The sequence below is a fragment of the Aythya fuligula genome, chromosome 2, assembly GCF_009819795.1.
Source record: "Aythya fuligula isolate bAytFul2 chromosome 2, bAytFul2.pri, whole genome shotgun sequence".
NCBI classification, from domain to species: domain Eukaryota; kingdom Metazoa; phylum Chordata; class Aves; order Anseriformes; family Anatidae; genus Aythya; species Aythya fuligula.
Genome location: NC_045560.1, coordinates 72,412,011 through 72,432,978, shown reverse-complemented (window position 1 = coordinate 72,432,978; position 20,968 = coordinate 72,412,011). Strand labels below are relative to the sequence as shown.

General features: G+C 42.7%; 1 non-coding gene across 1 annotated transcript; it reads right to left on the bottom strand.

Moving 5' to 3' along the window:
• Nucleotides 1-20,577: 20,577 nt before the first annotated feature.
• LOC116486915 lies at nt 20,578-20,696 on the bottom strand. The gene has a single exon (XR_004253020.1). It is a non-coding gene; the product is annotated as a 5S ribosomal RNA (ribosomal RNA).
• Nucleotides 20,697-20,968: the final 272 nt, after the last annotated feature.

Genomic DNA, 20,968 nt, shown 5'->3' with positions numbered 1-20,968 from the left:
GTCCTGAGGCAGAATGAGTGGCAGGAATCCAGGGATCCACGGATCCAGATGAAGTCAAGTGTACACAACCCATGTAGTGGAAGTTTGTAAGGAGTGCACCATCATCATATGCCAACTCATTGGCAGTAGTGACCTGGAAATACCATGAGGAACCCACAGTGGATGAATTGGCTAAACAACTCTGGCAGTACGAAGAAAGTCTCTCCTCTTCCCTACAGGCCTGCATCTCCACTGTGGAAAAACTTTCTCAAGAGTTCCACCAACTAAAAGAGAATACTTTGGAGAAACTTTCTGAAGAGGTCCACCAACTTAAGGAGAATTTATCTTCCTCCCCACTTGTACAAACCAGCATCTCAGCTATCAGGGGTAAGTTTACTTCTATTCAAGGAGGAAGATATGGTGGGTACATACCCCGTGCCACCCTGTGGTTTAACACAGTCTTAAAATTGTTCAGTTCTTATTAAGTAGTTACAAAAGTGAGCAAATTTCCCAAAGAATCACCTTAAGTAACAACTTGCTTATGGATTATTGAGCTGTTCAAATCAGGTTTAGAAGCGACACATTCTGAAGGATTGTCACAAAGCCGAATCTAATTAGGTGTCCATTCTTCTTAAAAATCTGAACTTTTAAGTCATAGCACTGTGTTGCATAACCTGGTCTACAGGAAGTCAAGAAACAGTTCGATTGCTTTGGCTAGTAATCAGTATAAGAAATTATACTTAAATCCCTTACAACAGATGCTTGTTTAATTGTACTTAAACCTCAGTAATAGAAATTTCACAATGTTTCAGAAGTGTTGTATAATTGTTTGTACTATATAAAAAAAGAAATAATAATAATAATAATTTAAAAAAAAAAAAAAAAAACACAAAACAAAACACAAGCCCATGACTTTTGCATGTTGGTACTCAGAAAAATCAACAAAACTTTGCCAATATGTATTTTTAAGCAGCAGCAACATTGTTTAATTATGAAACAAAAAAATGTTTTGCTAGCAAATTCCTTCACATCATGTTATGATTTATATGAGAAAATTCTAAGGAAAATATAGAAAGAAGTAAAAAACAGTAATATGGTGACAGCTGCACATCTTCCTGCTGTTATTCTGGCCTTATTTATCAGCACCAACAGCTAATTTCAGTGTGTGGGGGGGTACATACATGCATGTAGAAACTTATGTAAATTTGCTATTAAAATGCTTTCATGTTTTTAGTAAGGAAATGTGTCTATATTATTGTTTGAAAGATCTGAAGAATAACTCACACAAACTCATAACCTATTTAACATTTCACTTGTATAGCAAACCTTCATTCATGTCTCCTTGCAAAGCACTCTTTAGAACATTATGTCACCTCAGTAAAGTATGGTTGAAGACCAGCTCCAACATTAAGTCCTCTTGTAATCCATAAATACAAATAGTTCTAGAGTAGGTTTTTCCCACCTTTATTTTGAATATTTTATTCCTACTTGAAATTATATTATTTTCCTATGGGACAATATCTTTTAAATCCTTTGTCAGATACTTATGCAACCTCCAACACCTTAAAGTTCTTTTATGTTGGGAAGTTAAATAATGCCATTACTGTAATTAATGGGAGGAACCTGTGATGAATGACTGACATGTTTCTCTGAATAATGATTTCTTTACAAAACACCATGGATTTTTTCAGCCTTTTTAGAAAGATGACTACCTTTCTAGAAAGATATTTTGGTTCATAAAATATGTCACATCTAGTAAAAAGTTTATTACAATACTGAAATTATCCAAGCAGCATGTATATATACATCTAAAAGAACAATCCAAGTCTTAAACTGTAACATGAGAAAGTTTTTTAAACACAGATCTGGTTCAAAATAAATGCATGTGTGTGCATGATGATTGTGCACATATGTATATTTTACCCTTAGCTAGCAAAGACTAACAAGGCAACTTTTATTCTATATTTTATCCATCATAGGGAGCAGATAGTAAAGCAAAGTTTCAGAGAAGTTACCCAACAAGACATTATTAGAATCATAGAATCATTTAGGTTGGAAGAGACCTCCAAGATCATCGAGTCCAACCTCTGACCTAACACTAGCAAGTCCTTCACTAAACCATATCATTAAGCTCTACATCTAAACATCTTTTAAAGACTTCCAGGGATGGTGACTCAACTACTTCCCTGGGCAGCCCATTCTAATGTCTAACAACCCTTTCAGTAAAGAAGTTCTTCTTAATATCCAACCTAAACTTCCCCTGGTGCAACTTTAGCCTATTCCCCCTCGTCCTGTCACTAGGCACGTGGGAGAATAGACCAAGCCCACCTCACTACAGCCTCATGTCCCTGAGCACCATTCAAAACATTCAAAATGTCTTTTGAATACCTCCCGGGATAGTGACTCAACTACTTCCCTGGGCAGCCTGTCCAAATGCCTCTCAAGCTTTTCAGTGAAAAAATGTTTTCTAATATCCAACCAAAATCTCCTCTGGCACAACTTGAGGCTGTTTCCTCTTGTCCTATTGCTTGATGACTGGGAGAAGATACTGACCCCCACCATGCTATGTCCTTTGAGGTAGTCATAGAGAGCAATAAGGTCTCCCTCAATATCTTGATAAAGATATTAAAGAGAACTGAACCATGATGAACACAGCTGGTGACCACTCACCAAATGGATTTAACTCTATTCACAACTCTTTGGGCCCATCCATCCATCCATCCATTTTTTTACCCTGTGAAGTGTATGCCTGTCTAAGCCATGAGCAGCCAGTTTCTCAGCAGAATGCTGTGGGAAACACTGTAAAGAGCTTTATTAAAGTCTAGGTTTAGGTCTAGGTGTTACTAAAGTCTAACACCCACAGCCTTTCCCTCATCCACTAAGCAGGCCACCTTGTCGTAAAATATCATGTTCGTTTATTTTCCCTATTATCTGTTTTTTGCCAATAGACACTGTGCTTCAAAGCTGTTTTGTAAATACGACTATAATTCAAAGTGCTGAAAACCTGTGCTATACAGCAACACAAAACTTACCAAATCAGAAAAATGTAGGTGCCTTACACTTTTGCAGGCTAACCAGTTGATAGTAACTCTGAAAAAATGGGGAAGACATTAACCTGATTCAGAAATTATTACAGTTTTCCACTCTTAGTAGATAAGGAGGCATGTTTCTCAAATGATATTTACCTAGTGCAATGCTCAAGAGGCAAGATGAATAATAGGTATAAATTAATATGATATTGTTATGTGTATAGCTAATATGTACAACTATATGGTTAATACTTTTATCCTACAAATAAGAACAGAAATCAGAAAATTCATTCTAGCATGGTGATCTCATAACATTTTTCTGTAGAAATTAGCAAAAATTTCTCTTTGATTTGCCATTGTAGTCAACAGTTTACTACAGCTGACATGTTTCAGGGATAATAAAGTTTCACCTTTGTAAACATAGCAAGAATTATCACTTTAAAGGTGTTTTTGCTGTGCTGCAAACTGAAACATGAACAAATCAGAAGCTAATGAAAAAAAAAAAGCTGAATACTCTATGTTTTGATGGGCACATGGGAATGGCAAAACATTAGCTTAAGGATGTTCTGTTTGATATTGTAATATGTATTTTAAATAATATTAATTTGTTCCAAAACATCAAAGGAAAAGAAAGCATGGATATCAGTTACAGAAAAAGAGGGAATTCTAGACTTTATTTAGTTTCCCCAAAGGCACAACATTTTCTCTGAAGTCTGAACTTTACAAAATTGTGACACTGAATTTCTCAAGTTAGATAAGTTGTTCTGCTTATTGATCATATATTTATATTTATGCACCATATATTTGTTATTTATTTATTTATTTATTTATTTATTTTTAAATCTGATTTGCATCTGAGTTAAAGTTTGTTTGTTATTTGTTATAGGGAAGAAGAAAAAAACAACACAGTAAGTGTTCAGTTACACTGAAAATTAAAACAAACAAACACATAAAACAAGGCCTAATTACTAGATTCTTTTAAGCAAACCAAGAACAGATCCCATGCAAGGTTCCTTTCACATGTCCAGTGATGGATCTGTACTACTGCTACTACTACACAGACCTAAGTCCCTGACCTTAAAATCAGTTAAAGCAAATTCAAGGACTGCTCTGGCTTTCTTTGCTAGGCGTAACCATGCTTGATTCTTGACATACTTCTACAATAAAAAGAACAGCCTGACAAATGAGGGGAGAGTAGTGGATATTGTCTACCTGGACTTCAGCTTTGACAATGTCCCTCATAAGATCCTCAAGCTCTTGTTGTATGGGCTGGATGGGCAGACAGTGAAGCGGATCAAAAACTGGTGGAATGGCTAGGCTCAGAGGGTAGAAAGTAGTGGTAGAAAGTTTATTTGTAGTCCAATAATTAGTAGTGTATCCTAGGGGTCGATCCTGCATGCAATCCTGTTTAACATCTTCATTAATGATCTAGATGATGAAGGAATTTTGCAGATGACACAGTAACAGGAGGAGTGTCTGATACATCAGACTGTAACATGCTGTTATTCAGAGGGACCTGGACAGGCTGGAGAAATGGTCTCATGAATTTCAACAAAGAAAAGTGCAAAGTCCTGCGCATTGGCAGGAACAGCTCTATGCTCCAATAACGGGGCAATAATGGGGCAATCATCTGGAAAGCAGTTTTTCAGAAGGGGATCTGCGGATCCTGGTGAACACCAAACTGAACATGAGCTAGCAATATGCCCTTGGTGCTAAGAAGGCTAACAGTGTTCTTGGCTGCATTAGTCAAAGTATCCCCATGTCAAGGAAAGCGATCCTTCCTTTCACCACTGGCGAGGCTATATCTAGAGTTCTGGGTCTAATTCTGGGCTCTCCAGTACAAGAGAGACATGGAGCTTCTGGAGAGCATCCAACTAAGGGGCATAGAAAAATATTAAGGGACTGGAGCATCTCTTCTATGAGGAAAGGTTGAGAAAACTGGGACTGTTCAGGCTGGAGAAGAGAAGGATCAGGAGGGATCTATTAATTTATATAAATCCCCTAATGGAGAGTAAAGAAAGGATGGAGCAAGATTCTTTTCAGTGGTGCCCAGTAACTGGAAAGAGGCAATGAGAACAAACTGAAAGACAAGAGGTTCCCTCTGAACATCAGGAAATAATTGTTTACTGTGAGAGTGACTGAGCCCTGACACAGGTTATACAAAGCTGTGGAATCTCCCTCCTTGGAGATCTTCAAAACCTTTCTGGACATTGTGCTTGGCAACCAGGCCTAGGTGACCCTGCTTGAGCAGGGCGGTTGGACTAGATGACTTCCAGAGGTCCCTTCCAACCTCAAGAATTTTGTGAAGAAAGGTGACCTTCAAACAATTTATCCTTTACACTTCTGGGTATTCAGGTTGGATAGTGATAATCAAGTGAAGTACAAAACAAAAACAAAACAATAACCTTACCAACAAAGAAACAAACAAACAAAAAAAGCCCACAAACAATTAATGTAGCAACATTTTTTTCTTTGTTTTAATTTGATGGCTCATTTTTGAAGTAAAAGGTGGTAGAGTTTATTTCTTTTTTCTTCTCCTCCCAACATGATCAGCACACCTGCTGTAAATTGTCAGCTGTGCTGCCCTAAAAACAACACAGGAGAATTGTGTCTGAAATTTCTCATCTCATTCCCTTTTGCTCTGTGTGAGTAGTAAATTTGCTATTGACCTATACCAGCACAAAATATTATGTTAGTTTAGCTGTGTTTGGCTTGTGAACTGGGTCAAGACAGCATTACGTCTCAACTCCATTTTCTCTCCTTTCCCTGTTGACTGCAGTGAGTTGAAGGCATCAGCTGTTTCAGTGCACCTTGTCCATGACGTATAAAGAATTCAGTTTCCCTAGCTGGGTTGCTCAAAGGCATATAATATAAAGGACAGCAAAAATATTAAGAACTGCATTGGAGCTGAAGAGACAGCATACACATTCACAACATTGATACACCATCTCGTTTTACTGCCACTGTCATATCAATATACCTTTCAATAAGGGAGAGTACAGAAAATATTAGCTACAATGAAGAAACAAAAGCAATAAAAGTGCAGGAGGGTTCTTCACTGCTGCCTGAAGATTAGAAAACATTTATTTTAGGAGCAACTGCAAATATATCATAATTCTGCCAGAGTTGGCTATGACAAGCAATTGGAATACATAGGAAATATTGGAACACAGGTTTTTGACATGTAAATAAAATGGATACCTTCAGGACTATCTGCCAACTTACCCATTCAAACTAATAATAATTCTTTACTACAGGAAAATATACTGTTAATGTAATTTTAATTTGGTAAATACATGTAATGTTTTATAAGAGTTTTCTTCATTTTGGGGAAAGAAGTTTTAAAATATCAAATCACTGAAGGACTGAAAAACAAAGAGTTAATGGATGAATTTTTGGAAACTATTCATATATCACGCAGAATTTTAAACGATCACTCAGTTACCAACTCACATTAGTTACATTTTCATCTTTTTCTTGAAGATGTCTGTGGTATACTCTGTAGAATTAATTTTAAATTTCACTCACTAAACTGAATATTAGCAGAAATTATACAATATTTTTAGGTATCTTTATAATATAACAGCTGACTCTACAACTTACATAATGGGATATACTGTTGTGGCTGCCATTTTTCACTTTAAAAAAAAAAAAAAAAAGAATTCCATATCACTCATATCCATGCATCTAGTTGAACCAGCTACATTTTGTAGGCTTGCCACATAGTTAAAATATGAGTGTTATCTATAGAATTATACAGAACAAAATCTTGGGACTGCTGTTCTGTGTAACTTCTCTTAGCCGGCTACTACAAGCATGCAGAGAAATATGCCAGATTCAGCCTATACATATATATAGGCTGGTATATATAAAAAAATATATTTTTTTTTTTTCCACAAGTATTTTACAATGAAACAGACCTTTCTGGGACAAGATCCTACAGTAACAATGACTATCTTTTTGTGTAGGAGCAAGCTCACATTTACGTAAAACAGAAGCAACTCAATTTAATAAGAGACATTAATAATTGCCAGAATTCCTGGGGATTTGTTTAAAAGCATCAGTTTGAGAAAGTTTTATCCAAGTATGTGCCATTCTTCCAGAAGGAATATTTATGATAACAGTTTTCATAGATTCAGAATTAGTACCAGGGATGATAATGATAATGATAATGATAATTTTACTATGGCCTAGAAACTTAATGCTAAATATATTTTGAAAAGACATACAGATAAAAGCTTGTGTATCATAGAACAATATACATTATAGAATAAGGCCATAAACGATGAAAAAAAAAAAAAAGTAACAGCTATACTTACAGTTACAATACATAGTTATAACAAAATGAATAAAAATTAAACCATTTTTCCTGTTGACGGTTACAGAAAAGCAGTGTATTCCAACAGTGCACAATATTCAGTTATCAACAAACTATCTGTATTTGACTGTAAAAGTATGTGTAATCAATTCCAATAGTTTTGTCTAGGTTAATTCCCAGAAGTCAAGTCATAAGAGAGATTTTGGTCCTGAAGCACATGTAGGCTCCTTGAAAATGTCCCATTCTGACACCTCATTTACAGTAAGGAGCAACCTATTAGCTAGTTGTTATTTTATTTTTATTTTTTTAATAAGTGGACACTACTTTTTAGGATAAGATTTTGGTTAGCAGGTACATGTCAGTTTAGTAAGGTCTGTATTCTGAGTCAGCTATGTGTCACTGTTTTGATTGCAAAAATTTTCTGAAGGAGAGGGAAAAAAAACATCACAAACTGCCAATGGAATGGCAAGACTGTCTTACTCATTCTTCAGCGCTAGCCTGCAAGACTAGTCTTAACCCCATTTCTCCCTGCACTTTTCGTTTTCAGTGACAGTGATAGATGCAGTGTTGTTTCTCACACATTTACCAGCTGATCTATATGCTCTGCTAACAGTTCATCTGGGTCACCAAAGAAGTGAAGATGCTAAGGTAAAGGTCCAGCAACATAGCACGCACATTTTTCTTACTGTTACACCATACATTGTTACATTGTTACATTGCCAAGTGTAGAAATATTTGAACTTTTCCAGCACTCTCATCATCTTCAACTGTATATTTCTTTTACTCTTACCAAACATCAAAAACTGGTTTAAACAGAAATGTCAACACTTCTTTGTATTTTTTTTCCACCTTTATACAATTTGCATGATAGGCTAATAACTACTTTATTTCTCTTGTTCCCCTGAGCCTAGTACAAACTGCAAGTTGCAAGTAACTGAAAAATGTACACATTTCTTCCACTTTTATGTTTGTTTTTTTTTTTTTTAGTCTTATTTTGTTAGCTGCTGTTCTGCTTTCTACATCACTGCCAGCACATTTGTTTTTATTCTGTTCAGCTTCTTTATTCTATTTTTTGTTTTTGTTCTTAGTAAAACAAACAAACAAAAAAAATCCTGTTATTACAGAACACGATAAAACAAGTATAAAAGGTTCCTAGTGAAACAAAATCATAAGGCAGATCAAGAGAATTCTCCTTCACCTCACTGAAATTCATAATCTGCCCAGTGGCAAGACAGCTCATATTCTTATAGGCTAGGGATTCCTCCTTCTTGGTATACCAGCCATTGGATAAGATATCTAATATTTTCTAATCTACTATATTAATCTAAGAAAAACTTATACTTGCAGACACCTGCTTCTTTGGCACATGCATGAAAATTTGACTAACAAAATTTGTTGGAGACTGTCCATTGAATTGCAACTTCCTTGTTTATCCTTTAACTTTTTATGAAGTTACATAAGCTTCACTGAGTATTACTGAGTATGAGAAAAACTAGAGATCAAAAGGCAGCATACTACCTAAAAGATATTGTTTTTTTTTAAATACCTATAAAAGAATTACTAAAATATTCCAAGCAACTATAGATTTAGGAAAATCAGAAAGGTTCTTGACATCGGCAGAAAAGTTTAGGCTGAGCAGTGCGGATAGAAAGTATGTCATTCTACAGGGAAATGATTTGCTATCAAAGTTTCCAACATTTATAACCTAAAACATATCCACTTGAATCATTGTAATGTCTTCAAGTGAAGCTTTAATACATTTCAAATATAATCAACACTTAATGTGTAAGAACAATTCTCAACACTTGAGAAGTGTTGAACTGATGGTCTGAAATGTTCACCAAAATAGTTATAAAACATTTTGCCAGACTACTTATTCTGTGTTTTCTCCTCCTCCTCTTCTATGTCATTTTTAAAAACAGGAGCACAAGTGTCAAGTTGCCATTTGGACACTGATCAACAAAGAGTACACTGTGTAAATGGGTAGATAACTGAAATTGCAGCTCTAAAAACTGTCAGGTTCTGTAGTCTGGGGATATGAATTATGAACAAAAACATAGCAGCACTGAGATAACTGAAAGATACCTATTTTCAACACTTTTAAAGCAAAAAGTGTCTTTCAAAATGTCCAAGCCTTCCTGGCTTTTTTCCTTTGATCTTGGTTGTTGTAGGCTGTTTCAACTGTCATTCAATGGCTCTGTGGTTCAGCAACTGAACTGAGCGAAGAGGTGGGTGCTAATAGCTACCACTACAGGAAGAGGGCTCAATACCTGAAACCAAAGCTCTGGGAAGGAACCTTTTCTATAATCGTCCAGTACCTCCTGGTCCAAGAAATGAACCAACTTTGCTTTTAGGATTGCTTTTCTGGGAACTTCCTTCTACGTTAAAGTAGCATGACAGCATTGTCCTGGTTTCAGTTAGCACAGAATTAATTTTCTTCCTAGTAGCTGGTGGAATGCTGTGTTTTGGCTTAGAATGAGAAGAGTGCTGATAACACCCCGATGCTTTAATTGTTGCAGAGCAGTGCTTATACTAAGCCAAGGACATCTCAGCCTTTGCTCTGTCCTGCCAACGGGCAGGCTGGGGGGTGCAGTAAGAGCTGGGAGGGGACAGACCCAGGACAGGTGACCCAAACTAGCCAAAGGGGTATTCCATACCATCTGACGTCATGCTAAACAATATATAGGGGTGGCTAGCCGGGGGGAGGGGGCCGGACTGCTCGGGGTTAGGCTGGGCATCGGTCAGCGGGTGGTGAGCAATTGCATTGTGCATCACTTGTTTGTACATACTATTATTACTTTCGTATTATCACCATTGTATCATCATTATTATTATTGTTATTATTATTTTTGTTATTTTTTTTTCCTGTCTTATTAAACTGTCTTTATCTCAACTCACGGGCTTCACTTTCCATTTCTCTCCCCCGTCCCAGAGAGGGAGGGGGGAGGGTGAGCGAACGGCTGCGTGGTGTTTAGCTGCCGGCCGGGTTAAACCACGACAGTCTTTTTGGCGCCCAACGTGGGGCCCGAAAGGTTGAGATAACGGCAGATCTGATCAGAGTGTGTTAAACTAAAATTGGTGTAAGGATTAGACCTGCTTAATAGTCACTTGTCATGATGCTGATTGCTTTAATCACAACTCTGCTGCGCCTGTTTTCCAAATTGAGTATTATAGTACATTATTTTCCGTATTTGCTCTCTGTAGTGTTGTTTCTCCTCTCCGGGCCCTGGTTTCAGACCATTATGGTACTAAGTGTTATAGCAATGGCTTATGAGACCATAAGATATCTGGTCATGACTCTAACTTGGTATTTATACTCAGTAACATCGTGGAATCTGTACTTTGGAAACAGCATCTTGGGAACTATTAGCAATTATACCTATTGTTTTTCTCCATTAGAGAGTCAATCTGTGGAGGGGAAAGGGGAGGATATTTTTCCTTACTTGCTTACTCTCCCTTTCTCCTTCACCACCCCTGTATCCTCCTGGGTCACTCTGCCTTCCTCCTTCACCACCCTCTTATCCCCTGAGCTTGTCACAATAGCTCTCCAAGATATTGAATATTTCTGGAATACTCAGAATACCATAGTCTTGTTGTTCTGCCTCATGAATGCACTTCAGATTCTGCTTAAAGTTAAACAACTACTTATGAAGCTCATCCGGAGATCTGCCCGGAGGCAGTATAGTTGTGGGTGGCAGGGAGTATGGGTGGATATGGGCAGGCATCTAGAGCAGTTGGCACCCCCAGTGTGTTGGAAATTCACCCCTGAACAATGGCAAAATCCTCAAAAAACTGGCAGAATGCTTGAAAAAAAGGTGTAATGATTCTGGCAGTTCCAAAGTAACACAAATCATTGTAACGTGCTGGGGCCTGGCTCATGCCTATCGAGCTGCCATTGATACTGCTGTCAACTTAGTGACAGACCCTGCGGCCACTCCAAACCCTGTGACAGATCCAACGGCCACTGTGACCCCTACGGTGGATTCTGCAGCCGCTCCAGTCCCAGCTCCTGCAGCCGCTCCAGTCCCAGCTCCTGCAGCCGCTCCAGTCCCAGCTCCTGCAGCCGCTCCAGTCCCAGCTCCTGCAGCCGCTCCAGTCCCAGCTCCTGCAGCTGCTCCAGTCCCAGCTCCTGCAGCCGCTCCAGTTCCAGCTCCGGCCGCTACTCCAGTCCCAGTTCCTGAAGCTGCTCCAGTCCCAGCTCCTGAAGCTGCTCCAGCTCCAGCTCCTGAAGCCGCTCCAGCTCCAGCTCCTGCAGCTGCTCCAGTCCCAGTTCCTGCAGTCGCTCCAGTTCCAGCTCCGGCCGCTACTCCAGTCCCAGTTCCTGCAACTGCTCCAGTTCCAGCTCCTGTAGCCGCTACAGCTCCAGTTCCTGCAACTGCTCCAGCTCCTGTAGCCGCTCCAGCTCCTGTGGCCGTGTCAGAGAAACGAGCTGTAGCAGTGCAAGTTGACCCTGCAGAGGGCATTCCAACCCCTGTGGCAGACCCTGTAACAAAGTCAGAGAAACGAGCAGTAGCAGTGCAAGCTGCCCCTGTAGAGAAGGTGAAAATATGGTATAGAAATTCAAGTCGTTTAGAATGCAGAGAGTCTTCTGCCAATCCAGGTAAGGCTTCTGCCAAAACTAAGTATAGAGATGACGAAGATGATGACGACGCTGGGCCGTCAAGGATTCAGGAGGAGGAAGATGAGGATGCCGAAAGAGCAACAGTAACTACCCGAAGCCTAAACGAGCGCGAGCTACGAGATGTGCGAAAAGATTTTGGTCGCTGTATAGGTGAGCAGCTTGTCACCTGGCTGCTCCGGTGCTGGGACTCTGGAGCCAATTGTGTGGAATTAGACGGCAGGGAAGCCAAGCGGCTGGGATCCCTTGCTCGAGACGCCGGCATTGACAAAGCAATTGCAGATGGAGCACGACCCACCAGCCTCTGGAGGCGTCTCCTCTCAGCTGTGAGGGAAAGGTATCCCTTCAAGGAAGATATTTTATGTCTACCAGGCAAGTGGACCACTATGGAGAAGGGAATCCAGTACCTGAGGGAATTAGCCGTACGGGAAGTGATTTATGAGGATCCAGACCTCAAACAAACATCCACAGATCCAGATGAAGTCAAGTGTACACGACCCATGTGGCGGAAGTTTGTACGGAGTGCACCATCATCATATGCCAGCTCATTGGCAATAATGGCCTGGAAAGAGGATGAGGAACCCACAGTGGGTGAAGCGGCTAAACAACTCCGGCAGTACGAAGAAAGTCTCTCCTCTTCCTTACAGGCCTGCGTCTCAGCTGTGGAGAAACTTTCTGAAAAGGTTCACCAACTTGAAGAGAATCTATTGTCCTCCCCACCTGAACCAACCAGTGCCCACCGACCAAAGGAGAACACTTGGGAGAAACTTTCTGAAAAGGTTCACCAACTTGAAGAGAGATTATTCTCCTTCGCACCTGTACAAAGCAGTGTCTCAGCTGTCAGGGGTAGGCGTTCACCCACACAAGGAAGACGATATGGTGGGTACTCACCCCGTGCCACCCTGTGGTTTTACTTACGAGACCATGGAGAGGACATGAGAAAGTGGGATGGAAAATCTACCGCGACCCTAGAGGCACGGGTACGTGAGTTGCAAAAGAAAACAATCAGGAAAAAGGGATTCTCCGAAAAGTTTGCTGCTCCAACTTCCAGCAGACAGTCCTTCAAACACAGAAACGAGGAAGATTCTGACCAGGATTAGGGGGGCCCTGCCTCCAGCCAGGGGGAGGAAAGGGACAATCGAGTTTATTGGACTGTGTGGATTCGATGGCCTGGCACATCACGCGCACAGAAGTATAAGGCTTTAGTAGACACTGGTGCACAATGTACTATAATGCCATCGAGCTATAAAGGACCAGAGCCCATCTATATTTGTGGAGTGACAGGGGGATCTCAGCAGTTGACTGTATTGGAGGCTGAAGTGAGTCTGACTGGGAATGAGTGGGAAAAGCACCGCATTGTGACTGGTCCGGATGCTCCATGTATCCTTGGCATAGACTATCTTAGAAGAGGATACTGCAAGGACCCAAAAGGGTTCCGGTGGGCTTTTGGTATTGCTGCCTTAGAGACAGAGGGCATTAAACAATTATCTACCTTGCCTGGTCTCTCAGAGGACCCCTCTGTTGTGGGGTTGCTGAGGGTCGAAGAACAGCAAGTGCCAATTGCTACCACAACTGTGCACCGGCGGCAATATCGCACCAACCGAGACTCCCTGATTCCCATCCATAAGCTAATTCGTCAATTGGAGAGCCAAGGAGTGATCAGCAAGACTCATTCACCTTTCAATAGTCCCATATGGCCAGTGCGAAAGTCTAATGGCGAGTGGAGACTAACAGTGGACTATCGCGGCCTGAACGAAGTCACGCCACCACTGAGTGCTGCAGTGCCGGACATGCTGGAACTTCAGTATGAACTTGAATCGAAGGCAGCCAAGTGGTACGCCACAATTGATATCGCTAATGCATTTTTCTCCATCCCTCTAGCAGCAGAGTGCAGGCCACAATTTGCCTTCACTTGGAGGGGAGTCCAATATACTTGGAATAGGCTGCCCCAGGGGTGGAAACACAGCCCTACCATTTGCCATGGGCTGATCCAGTCTGCACTAGAGCAGGGGGAAGCTCCTGAACACCTGCAGTACATCTATGACATTATTGTGTGGGGTGACACAGCAGAGGAAGTTTCGAGAAAGGGAAGAAAATAGTCCAAATCCTTCTGAAAGCCGGTTTTGCCATAAAACAAAATAAAGTCAAAGGACCTGCACGGGAGATCCAGTTTTTAGGAATAAAATGGCAAGATGGACGTCGTCAAATCCCAATGGATGTGATCAACAAAATAACAGCTATGTCTCCACCAACTAACAAAAAAGAAACACAGACTTTCCTAGGTGTTGTGGGGTTTTGGAGAATGCACATCCCAAATTACAGTCTGATTGTAAACCCACTCTACCAAGTAACTCGTAAGAAGAATGAGTTTGAATGGGGCCCTGAACAACGACAAGCCTTTGAACAAATCAAGCAGGAAATAGTCCATGCAGTAGCCCTTGGGCCAGTTCGAACAGGACCAGATGTAAAGAATGTGCTCTACACTGCAGCCGGGGAGAACGGCCCCACCTGGAGCCTCTGGCAGAAAGAACCTGGGGAAACTCGAGGTCGGCCTCTGGGGTTTTGGAGTCGGGGATACAGAGGATCTGAGGCCCGCTATACTCCAACTGAAAAGGAGATATTGGCAGCATATGAAGGAGTTCGATCTGCTTCGGAGGTGGTCGGTACTGAAGCGCAGCTCCTCCTAGCACCCCGATTACCGGTACTAGGCTGGATGTTCAAGGGAAGGGTCCCCTCTACGCATCATGCAACTGATGCTACATGGAGCAAGTGGGTTGCACTGATTACTCAGCGGGCTCGAATAGGAAACCCCAGTCGCCCAGGAATATTGGAAGTGATCATGGACTGGCCAGAAGGCAAATACTTTGGGATATCATCAGAGGAGGAGGTGGGTCGTGCTGAAGAAGCCCCACTGTACAACCAGTTGCCAGAGAATGAAAAGAAATATGCCCTGTTCACTGATGGGTCCTGTCGTATTGTGGGGAAGCATCGGAGATGGAAGGCTGCTGTATGGAGTCCTACGCGACGAGTTGCAGAAGCTGCTGAGGGAGAAGGTGAATCGAGTCAGTTTGCAGAAGTGAAAGCCATTCAGCTGGCTTTAGACATTGCTGAACGAGAAAAATGGCCAGTTCTCTATCTCTACACCGATTCATGGATGGTAGCAAATGCCCTGTGGGGATGGTTACAGCAATGGAAGCAAAACAACTGGCAGCGTAGGGGCAAACCTATCTGGGCTGCTGCATTGTGGCAAGATATTGCTGCTCGGGTAGAGAACCTGGCTGTGAAAGTACGCCACGTAGATGCTCATGTGCCCAAGAATCGGGCTACTGAAGAACATCAAAACAACCAGCAGGTGGATCAGGCTGCTAAGATTGAAGTAGCTCAGGTGGACCTGGATTGGCAGCATAAAGGTGAATTATTTATAGCCCGATGGGCCCATGACACCTCAGGCCATCAAGGTAGAGATGCAACATACAGATGGGCTCGTGATCGAGGGGTGGACTTGACCATGGACGCTATAGCACAGGTTATTCATGACTGTGAAACATGTGCTGCAATCAAGCAAGCCAAACGGTCAAAGCCTCTTTGGTATGGAGGACGATGGCTGAAATATAAATATGGAGAGGCCTGGCAGATTGATTACATCACACTCCCTCAAACTCGCAATGGCAAGCGCCACGTACTTACAATGGTGGAAGCAACCACCGGATGGCTGGAAACATATCCTGTGCCTCATGCTACCGCCCGGAACACCATCCTGGGCCTTGAAAAGCAAGTCCTATGGCGACATGGCACCCCAGAAAGAATAGAATCAGACAATGGGACTCACTTCCGAAACAACCTTATAGACACTTGGGCCAAAGAACATGGTATTGAATGGGTGTATCACATCCCCTATCATGCACCAGCCTCCGGGAAAGTTGAACGATACAATGGCCTGTTAAAGACTACCTTGAAAGCAATGGGCGCTGGGACGTTCAAAAACTGGGATACGCATTTGGCAAAGGCCACCTGGTTAGTCAATACTAGGGGATCTACCAACCGAGCTGGACCTGCCCAATCAAACCTGTTACGTACTGTAGATGGGGATAAAGTTCCTGTAGTGCATGTAAAAAATATGCTGGGTAAAACAGTCTGGGCTACTCCTGCCTCAGGAAAAGGCAAACCTATTCGTGGAATTGTTTTCGCTCAGGGACCTGGATATACTTGGTGGGTGATGCAAAAGAACGGAGAGGTCCGGTGTGTACCTCAAGGAGATTTAATACTGGGTGAGAATAGCCCATGAACTGAATTGCACCATGTTAAATAGTATATTATACTGTATGTTATCACTACCATGATTACTATAGGTGACTAATTAGAATGTATGGAAAAGAGTGTAACCTGAGCATGACATAAATGGTATGGAATAAGGGGTGGATAGATGTCCTGGTTTCAGTTAGCACAGAATTAATTTTCTTCCTAGTAGCTGGTGGAATGCTGTGTTTTGGCTTAGAATGAGAAGAGTGCTGATAACACCCCGATGCTTTAATTGTTGCAGAGCAGTGCTTATACTAAGCCAAGGACATCTCAGCCTTTGCTCTGTCCTGCCAACGGGCAGGCTGGGGGGTGCAGTAAGAGCTGGGAGGGGACAGACCCAGGACAGGTGACCCAAACTAGCCAAAGGGGTATTCCATACCATCTGACGTCATGCTAAACAATATATAGGGGTGGCTAGCCGGGGGGAGGGGGCCAGACTGCTCGGGGTTAGGCTGGGCATCGGTCAGCGGGTGGTGAGCAATTGCATTGTGCATCACTTGTTTGTACATACTATTATTACTTTCGTATTATCACCATTGTATCATCATTATTATTATTGTTATTATTATTTTTGTTATTTTTTTTTCCTGTCTTATTAAACTGTCTTTATCTCAACTCACGGGCTTCACTTTCCATTTCTCTCCCCCGTCCCAGAGAGGGAGGGGGGAGGGTGAGCGAACGGCTGCGTGGTGTTTAGCTGCGTGGTGTTTAGCTGCCGGTCGGGTTAAACCAGACCAGTGGTTCAGCAACTGAACTGAGCGAAGAGGTGGGTGCTAATAGCTACCACTACAGGAAGAGGGCTCAATACCTGAAACCAAAGCTCTGGGAAGGAACCTTTTCTATAATCGTCCAGTACCTCTTGGTCCAAGAAATGAACCAACTTTGCTTTTAGGATTGCTTTTCTGGGAACTTCCTTCTACGTTAAAGTAGCATGACAGCATCCACTGGCAAATGGATAAGAGGGAGAATTACTAAACAACTTACAGTGACAAAATGTGAAGAGGAAACTATTACGATGTTGTGTAAGTAGTGCAGAAGAGCACATGATGACTTCAAGAAGATATCGGTTTACTAGGTTTTGATCATTTAAAACAAGTAAACTTTTTATGCTAAGCCAAAGCTGGGCAGTGGGCTTTATGATCATGTGTATGATTATACAGTAGACCATATGAAATATTATTCTGTACTAGTAATCAGAAGTTAGAGATTTCTTTTGAAAAATGGAAACACTATACATTAAAGGAATTCATCTGAGAACCTTAATCTTATGGTAAATTAAAATAATGGATTTTCTGTGCTCACAGGATTTCTCATTTATATGAGAAATGGTTTATCTGTGCAGTAATTAAATATAATGTCAACTTTCATGAATAGATTGCCAAAATGAAATTCAGCATTTCCTGAATATGATAACCTCAGCTGTCTGAGATTATACAGACATTTATGTTCTTTTTTTTTGTTGTTCTTTTTTTTTTTTTTTTTTTTTTTTTCTCCCAAGGGAAGGAAAAAAATAAAAGAATAGGTAAGACAGATTTTACTTTCTCTCTCTCACTTTTAAATGCAGCAACTTGTATTCCCTCTAGACTTAAATTGTATAACAGATTAGCAATTCTCAGAATATTCATTAGTAAACAGCTACATCCAAGAGAAGCATCAAAGTCATTACCTCATCCAATGTATCAAGAAACAAAACCATTATGTTTTGTTTTCTCATAAGTCTTGTTAACATTACAATAGATAAGAATAACTTCATTTAATATTCCAGGTTCAGTATGAGTACCTTAGTTCTTGTTTAGCAGATGGGCATCACAGAATCACAGAATTTTCTAGGTTGGAAGAGACCTCAAGGTCATCGAGCCCAACCTCTGACCTAACTCTAACAGTCCCCACTAAACCATTTCCCTAAGCTCTACATCTAAACGTCTTTTAAAGACCTCCAGGGATGGTGACTCCACCACTTCCCTGGGCAGCCCGTTCCAGTGCCTCACAACCCTTTCAGTGAAGAAGTTCTTCCTAACATCTAACCTAAAACTCCCCTGGCTCAACTTAAGCCCATTCCCCCTCGTCCTGTCACCAGGCACGTGGGAGAACAGACCAACCCCCACCTCGCTACAGCCTCCCTTGAGGTACCCATAGAGAGCAATAAGGTCGCCCCTGAGCCTCCTCTTCTCCAGGCTGAACAAGCCCAGCTCCCTCAGCCGCTCCTCGTAGGACTTGTTCTCCAGGCCCCTCACCAGCTTTGTCGCCCTTCTCTGCACCCGCTCAAGCACCTCCATGTCTTTCTTGTAGCAAGGGGCCCAAAACTGAACACAGTACTCGAGGTGCGGCCTCACCAGAGCTGAGTACAGGGGGACGATCACCTCCCTAGCCCTGCTGGTCACACCGTTCCTGATACAAGCCAGGATGCCGTTGGCCTTCTTGGCCACCTGAGCACACTGCTGGCTCATATTCAGCCGACTATCCACCATCACTCCCAGGTCCTTCTCTGCCTGGCAGCTCTCCAACCATTCCTCTCCCAGCCTGTAGCTCTGCTTGGGGTTATTGCCCCCCAGGTGCAGGACCCGGCACTTGGCCTTGTTGAACTTCATGCAGTTGACCTCAGCCCATCGGTGCAGCCTATCCAGATCCTCCTGCAGAGCCTTCCTGCCCTCGAGCGGATCGACACACGCACCTAACTTGGTGTCATCTGCGAACTTACTGAGGGTGCACTCAATGCCCTCGTCCAGATCATCGATGAAGATATTAAAGAGGACCGGCCCCAGCACCGAGCCCTGGGGGACGCCACTAGTGACTGGCCTCCAACTGGACTTGGCTCCATTCACCACGACTCTTTGGGCCCGGCTATCCAGCCAGTTTCTAACCCAACGAAGCGTGTGCCAGTCCAAGCCAAGAGCAGCCAGTTTCTTGAGGAGAATGCTGTGGGAGACGGTGTCAAAAGCCTTGCTGAAGTCAAGGTAGACCACATCCACAGCCTTTCCCTCATCTATCCAGCGCGTCACTCTGTCATAGAAGGAGATCAGGTTCGTCAGGCATGACCTGCCTTTCATAAAGCCATGCTGACTGGGCCTGATCGCTTGCTTCCCCTGCAAGTGCTGCATGATGACTCTCAGGAGGATCTGCTCCATGAGCTTTCCTGGCACTGAGGTCAAACTGATAGGCCTGTAGTTTCCCGGGTCTGCCCTCCGGCCCTTCTTGTAGATGGGCGTCACGTTTGCTAGCCGCCAGTCGATTGGGACCTCCCCCGATAGCCAGGACTGTTGATAAATGATGGACAGTGGCTTGGCCAGCTCCTCTGCCAGTTCCCTCAGTACCCTAGGGCGGATCCCATCCGGCCCCATCGACTTGTACACATCTAAGTGCCGTACCAGGTCACCAACCAGTTCTTCATGGATAATGAGGGCCACATCCTGCTCCCCATCCCCTTCCACCAGCTCAGGGTACCGAGTATCCAGAGAACATCCGGTATTGCCGCTAAAGACTGAGGCAAAGAAGGCATTGAGCACCTCCGCCTTTTCCTCATCTCTTGTAACTAAGTTTCCCCCCGCATCCAGTAAAGGATGGAGATTCTCCTTAGTCCTCCTTTTTGTGTTGATGTATTTATAGAAACGTTTTTTGTTATCTTTAACGGCAGTAGCCAGATTGAGCTCCAGATGAGCTTTGGCCTTCCTAATTTTGTCCCTGCACAGCCTCGCTACTTCTTTAAAGTCCTCCTTAGTGGCCTGCCCACTTTTCCAAAGCTTATAAACCCTCTTTTTCCTCCTAAGATCAAGCCACAATTCTCTGTTGAGCCAGGCCGGTCTTCTTCCCCGCCAGCTCGTCTTTGGGCACGTGGGGACAGACCGTTTCTGCGCCATTAAGACTTCCCTCTTGAAGAGCGCCCAGCCTTCCTGGACCCCTCTGCCCTTCAGAACCACCTCCCAAGGGACTCCACCAACTAGTGTCCTGAGCAGCTCAAAGTCAGCCCTCCGAAAGTCCAATACAGCGGTTTTACTGGTCCCCTTCCTGGCCTCGCCAAGAATAGTGAACTCCACCATTGCGTGGTCACTCTGCCCAAGACAGCTCCCGACGATCACGTCCTCCACCAGTCCTTCTCTGTTTGTGAAGAGAAGGTCTAGCAGGGCACCTCCCCTGGTAGGCTCACTAACCAGCTGCATCAGGAAGCTATCTTCCACGCTCTCCAGAAACCTCCTAGACTGCTTTCTCAGGGCTGTGTTGTGCTTCCAGGATATGTCAGGGAAGTTGAAGTCCCCCACGAGTACAAGAGCTGATGATTTTGCAACCTCTGTCAGCTGCCGGTAGAATTCCTCATCCGTCTCCTCATCCTGGTTCGGCGAAGCCTACAGCACCCGGTATTCCCAGGAGGTCTCCCATCCAAGTACTAACCGGGCCCGACCCTGCTTAGCTTCCGAGATCAGACGAGATCAGGCGTTGCCAGGGTGGTATGGCCGTAGGCATGTTAGCATCCTAACAACTTTTCTTCTCTGAAAAACATCCTGAAAGCTCCTTTGATTTAGTCAAGATGCTAAAGCTACTATGACACACTCAATGAAAGAAAGTATATTCACACGTCCAGATACATTCATTCATGCATCAGTAGACATCTATGAAAATAAGAGATACTACTGATTCAATAGTAGCATAAAATCCATGGATAGAGCTGAGAAAGAGGGCCTCAACTTTAACACATTTTTGTTTAAACTAGGGAATGCTATTTTCTCTGATTAG